The following is a 6,846-nucleotide window of genomic DNA, read 5'->3' on the forward strand; positions in this document are numbered from 1 at the left end:
TAGCATCCATGCAATTAGTCTACATACCCTAATAGTCATAAGAAAGACAACTTAATACCTTCCCTTTGGAGGTTCCCACAATGTGCAAGCCTTCCTAAGTACAATTAAGCATGTAGATCATATGCAGTGTATCAAAGGCGAAGGCATAAGCAAGGCCTTTCATGGATAACCAAGGCAATGTCACACGGGATCAAATTTTTTTAATATATATGTTTTATATATTATACATATAATTATATAAAAATAATACTGTGTAAAAGAAACATCCATTATCAATTTATCATTCAAATATAATATCATCTAAATTCATCATTCAAAGATAATATCATCCAAATTCATCATTCAAAAGGTAATATAAACAAAGAGATCATTCATCTAAATCAAAGGTAACATCATCCTCTTCATTACCAAGTCTAGATGAACTTGTAGGGTATGTCACCAATTCATCAAACGAATCTTCTGAATCATACTCCAAATTTCTTAGATTTGATGCTTATTCATTAACCCATTTTCTTTTGTAATAGGACCTCGAGATTAAGTAGGCTCGTGAAGAGAAGGAGTAGGCTGACAAGGAGGAGGAGGAGGAGGAGGAGGAGAAGGCTCTCTAGGCTCTTGAATGTATAGGCCACCTTCATAAACCGGGAGTGGCACATTCCTTATGGCCTCAACATTGTACAATGACTCTCCTCAAGCCATCTAAGATCTTTAGGAAGAATAAGATCTTCTATATCCATTATCCATTCGTCATTGGAGGCAATTTCTTCCACAATAATGGAATCACACATCTTACTTCTTTTAGGACTTGTCTTGCAAAGCCAAATTGTACTTCACTTATGGTAAAGCATTAAGCCTTTTGTGTTCAAGCCTATTCCTCATTTTTGCATGAATCTACAAATAAATCAAATAAATGTAAAAATTAATTTTATTGTTCAAGTGAAATTATCGTAAGCAAAAATGACACATAAAATACTAATAATATATATTTACTTACGATTTGAAATGTGCTCCAATTCCTTTCACATTCCAACGTATAAAATACTAATAATATATTTACTTACTATTTGAAATGTGCTCTAATTCCTTTCACATCCCGACACACTACAAGTAAGGCTAAGAACTCGGATAACAAACTTCATTAACTTGGGTATTTTAGTCCCAAAGTGCTCCCACTAAGCCGCTAAAAACAATATTAGTAAGGTAAGTAATTTAAAGGTTAATGATAACAAACTTCATTAACTTTGTTAAGATTGTTTGCAATCTTCTCTTTTGCGACACCCATCAACTCATACATAAAACCTAAGGGGGTCTCTCCTCTGAGTCAACCTATCTCAAGACACAAACAAGTAGAAGAACACCCTTAATGCAAAAGGAAATTCTACCCCAAAACTCACGATCATGTAATACATGATGCTAAGCCAACTTTGTTTCATGGGATTTTGCATATGTACTTTCTGACCATCTTTGAAAGGAAACCAAAGCAACAAGATTTTCTTTTTGCTTTTGTAAGCTTTAAAGTATAAGGAAAGAAGTGGCAAAACATAGTCATTGCTGGACAAAGAATTTTCGAATTGTTGGTGTACTTTTCTCATCAAAGCTAGTACCCATTAATGCCCATATAGATACTTTAAAATACATCTAGCACATGTGAGTGTGTCATCAAACCATGTCATCTTAGAAATATCCTTTAGCATCAAATCAATGCAATGAGTCGCACATGAAATCCACCACACCTTTTCTTTCCTTTCCATAAGTTATGCCGCCGAATTCTTGTAGTTCAAAGTATTGTTGGATATAACTTAAACTACATTCTCCTCCTTGATTTCTTGAATAACATCATCCAAATAGCCATACAACAAATCTCCATTTTTAACGGACGCCGATGCATCAATTAATTTCAAGAACCAAGTACCTTGCAGGCTATTAACAAGAAAGTTAATTAAACACCTACTTTTGCCATCCGACCATCCATTCGACATTATAGTGCATCCATATCTCTTCCAAGCCTTTACATGTCATTTCATCATGTTTTGTACATTCTCAACTTCTTTTTTGAGCATCCAAGTCCTATATTCATGGCTTGTAGGAGCATTAAAACCAAGACCAAAATCGGATACCGTTGTCGTTGCTTTTACATAATATTCATTGTTTGCTGCATTGAATGAATGACACTAGTGTAAAACCATCGCACAAGTTCTCAGCACACTTATTTTCTTTCCTCTTTTTTGAAAGGTGTATTCAATGTGGCTTGACGAGCTTTCAGTGAAACATACATATCAATTGGTCCCCTTAACCTAGGTGGTAGAAAAGAATAGGATTGTTGTGAAGGTGTGACACTCACACTTCCACTACCAGTACTTACATAATGTGTCCTCAAGTTCATATCCACACTTTCACTTTCTTCTTTGCCACCACGAAACCAATGAGGAGTCAGGATTTTTTTCTTGGGTGGGCTAGCTAAAATTAGAACCATAAAACCATATGTTTGTTTTTTTCTTATATAACATCATATAATAATCAATATAAAAGAACAACAATAGAATATAAACAATTCTTGAAATTATAACCCTAACCGACAACTTCAAGGACCATATAAATAATTAACCTACTCAATAAATCAAGAATAAGTAAATAAAGCAATTAAGAACGTATCAAAGACTACATGCATTAGGAAAAATCACAACGAAAAATAAGGAATTGTGGAGATAAGGATTTAATTGTGAACTAAAAGAAAATTCTTCTTCTTTTCATGAGTAAGAAGTACTGAGGCTAAATTGCATAAGATAAATGATCTTTTTCTTTAACGAATAGGATAGAATTGGGGAGGGAAGATATAACTAAGTTATTATTATTACCATAAAAAGTATTATTTAATACCTATCATCTACTCAATATACATGAAATAATAACCTGTATTGGAATTGAGTGGGCTACATAGGCTACATGCAATCCGAAGGTTGAAAACTGAGAAGGATATATGAGAAATAAAAATAACTATGTAGATAGCACTACACTTATAAAAAAAAATAAAAAAAAAAAAAAAAAAAAAAAAAAACCTCCCTAGGCTACACCTACAGCCCACCTAAGCCTTGTGGGGTGGCTCTACCCGTGCACGAGACAAGTAATGGCTAGCTTTCTTTTTTTTTTCTTTAGTTTCTTGAACATTAGCAAAGTATTGTGCCTTCACATTGGGTGGGACTTTTTTACAACTATTCATTATTCCCGAACTTACGCCACCCAATTGATGGTTGAATCTAGAAATTGAACCCCTGCATATGTGATTACAATAACCACAATATAAGTGTTTGGTGATAGGATCAAAATCTTTTGTCCATTACCAAGCAAAATCTTTTTTAGTAGAAGTCATATTTTTCAATGCCTAAACAATAAACATTCAATGCATATAATTAATCAATTTTTGAATAAACAATAAACATTCAATGCATATTCTTCAATGCCTAAACAATATGTGGACCATGAGTAACGCCATCACTGTTATATTTTTAAGTAGGCTCACTGCTTCAACCATGGCATTATATAAAAAAGTTAAAAACCTTAACCATTGCAATTATAGGAGTTGACGCACAGTCGTAGAACACACACAAACATTATATTAAAGAAAAACAAAAATCAAAATCACAATTTCAGAAACCCTAACCTTAAAATTAAGGATTTAAGGGTGTGCTAGTAGCAGTGTTGTTGCTGGGTGTTGTGGTGGGGTGATGGCGGTGCTACTCGAAAGGTGGCGATGGCTGCTGCTCGAAGCCGGCAGTTGTACTTTGTCGAAGGTCGCTCGTGAGAAAGAAAATGAAGAAGGCAAAGAGAGCACAATAGAAGGAAGAGAGAAAGGAGGGAAGAGTTAATACCCTACCCAAACGACATCGTTTTGGGTTTGGGAGGTTTTTTTTTTTTTTTTTTTTAAGAAAAAGAAAATAGAGACACTTGGACGCCCTGAGGTGTACCTCGGCGCTCCGACAACGCCTTCTACCTATTCCACTAAACAGAGGCGGCAACCCTCTCACCCAACCTCAGAGGCCGCCTAGGTGCGCCCTAAGGCGAACCTTTTAAAACACTGATTATATGTCAGTGATTGTTGCATCTACAACATGTTAATTTTTAAAATCTTTATGACTAGACAGATGGTGTACACAGTGGCGGAGTCATAAATTGCTCTCAGGATGTACCTTTTAAGGCATATAAAATAAATTAAACCAAATGTAGCAATATAATTAAGTAGAACAACATTTAAAGTAGTTTCTTTTTTTTTTTTTTGTTGGCATGGAAAACTTATCAAACAAGAGTGATCTGTTGTTAATTTTTTTTTAAGGAAAACTTGGTTTTGAGATGATTATATTATAAGAACAAAACTTGTTTTTGAGCTTTAATAAAATAAAAAAAATAAAAAAAAAGGAAGATTTGAACAAAAAGTTAAGTTCATAACTCAAAATTATTACTATGAGATTTTCCCTTTAACATAATTAAATCTTCTTCTAAATTGGATAGACCTTATTTTATATGAACTAGATGGAAAGAAAAATTAACACAAGGTGGGGTCAAGGAATTTCGAACTCATGGCTCCAAAAAAGAGTCATACTCCACTTACCAAAGCACTACAAACCATCTTTATTGTTAACATTTGCAGACAAAACATATATACACGTTCAATTTGAGGATGGGCCTAGGCCTAGCCTGGCCTTACTGGATGTACAACTCCATCTTTGCAATCCATTTCTCACTATCCAATTTGAGATTTGTCATTAGAGTAAAATGGATACTCATGTACTTCAATGGGTATTTTTTACGGATTCTTTATTCCTTTGAAAGTTGAAGCAGGTGCTAGAATTCTTTCTCAGCATCATACAATCCTACTCCTTGTCATATTTTCAACATTGTCAATATCATTTTCATTAAGCTGTTTCTCTATTAGTGTCATTTCATTAAGTAGTCTCTCTATTAGTATCACTGTAATATCGCTCCCACCGTAGGAGAATATATTTCTTTATAATCAATCTCAGGTCTGTGCGGGAAAGATTATGCTACAAATCATGTTTTGTATCTCATGATTTTATTTTTCTCATTTTATTCATGTCCAAACACCTTATCCAACGAACTTCATTATTTTTTATGTTCAAACTAATGCTCTAAATACATTTCATTTTCCAAAGAAATTTAGTTTTTCTTGAATTTTTTTTTCAACTTTGGCCAATCATTTAGATTTTGACATTCATCAACAATCCTTATTGCCGTTTACCAGATCTACATCGACCGTATAAGCAAAAACATCATCAACAATAACTTTCTTTGTATCCCAATTTTCTCTTGTACTCATATAATTCAAAGATATCTATTCAAATGTTTTTTTTTTTCCTTTATGTGTATGTGCATCGTCATGGTTATCTCTTTATTAATTTTAAATTGATTAGTCGTTGCCTTTCCTCTTCAAAAGAATTGATTTGTTTAAAGATTTTATTTCCTCTCTTGAAGAAAATGAACTTCTTGTGTCATTTTTTCTTGCGAACTTTTACCTTTTGCACTAGCATCATCACTCTTTTTACATTCCTTTGATATATTATCCTATTGTTCTTCTAAGACATGGATCCGTGGTGGAGTATTCATAGCCATTATATGAGATTTGTTTGGGCAAAGATTTCTTCGGAGAGGGCTCTTCGGTTCTCAGCACAGCTCCCCAAGGGATTGGCACTTTGGATGTGTAGTTGAGCTCTTGCCTACTGATGTGCTGCAAGAAGAGGACAGAGTTAGTTCTAAAAGGTGCATTTATGGGACAAGAGTGTGTTTAGTCGATTACTTGTGCCCCAAGTTACTCGGACTTTTTGTTATTAAAGGATTGTCGTGGATGGGTTAAGTCCACATTAAGTTATTTTTCTTGCCTTGTGACCATGGACTTTTAGTTCATAGTCTTGTATGTTTGAATGAAAGGAGTCCAAATCCCCTTTAAGCCATTTAGCCGTCTGCTTGGTTCTTGATTGATTTTAAGAATAACATATCCATTAAACTAACTAGATCCAGATGTGAATCAGACTCTTAAAGTAGGAAAATAGGTGGATATGACTTCAATACATACTAGAGAATGCATTAAGTAATAGATCTACAAATTCAGAAAACAAACAAAGAGCTTTGGGCAAGATTTCACCTTGTCTATCAAGGTTGAACTTCTTGCAGTCACTTCTCTTTGTGATTACAGGGGTTTATATGCTAAAAATGAGTGGATGGTAAACAAGTTTACACAAGGAAATCGATACTACGCCACTAAGGGAGATAACAAAGCTTTTAAACTAGAGAGAAAGATAGTTTGTCGCTAAAAATGACTGAATCTGGGTAGATTTCAGTTTTTTTTATGCAAATCTGGCTTGAGAGCAAAGTTTTTATGTTTGTTTGTTTGATTGGTTGAGTGTCCTTATTTCTAGGGCCTCTTCCTCCTTTTATAGGCAAATTAGCCCGACTGTTATGACCTTACTCTTGCCCGAAAGCATTTAAATGGTAGTGAGTCATCAACATTTTACTTGTATTGCCACTAAAAGTACTTTTTGGCTGATTGTGAGTTAGTCCCCATCACTTGACATTTAAATCATAGGCACATAGCCTTTGCATTAATGGAGAGACGCCAAGTTGTCTCTGGGCCTGGTGCTGGGCATAGGGTAAGTCTTCTTTTAATTGGCACCATTGGGCTTTCTCACGCTTGCAGCCCAATGTTAAAAAATTAACCTAAACAGTGCCCCCTTTAATCATTTTAAGTTTGCAACCCAAGACACTAATAATGATTAAATAGCCATCATATGCCTTCACTTAGGACTTGCACTATTTAAAGCGGCTGTTAGTTAACCAAAACCC

The sequence above is a fragment of a genome, unplaced genomic scaffold, assembly GCF_019419815.1.
Source record: "Pyrus x bretschneideri cultivar Hongxiangsu unplaced genomic scaffold, Pyrus_bretschneideri_v1 Contig9, whole genome shotgun sequence".
NCBI classification, from domain to species: Eukaryota; Viridiplantae; Streptophyta; class Magnoliopsida; order Rosales; family Rosaceae; genus Pyrus; species Pyrus x bretschneideri.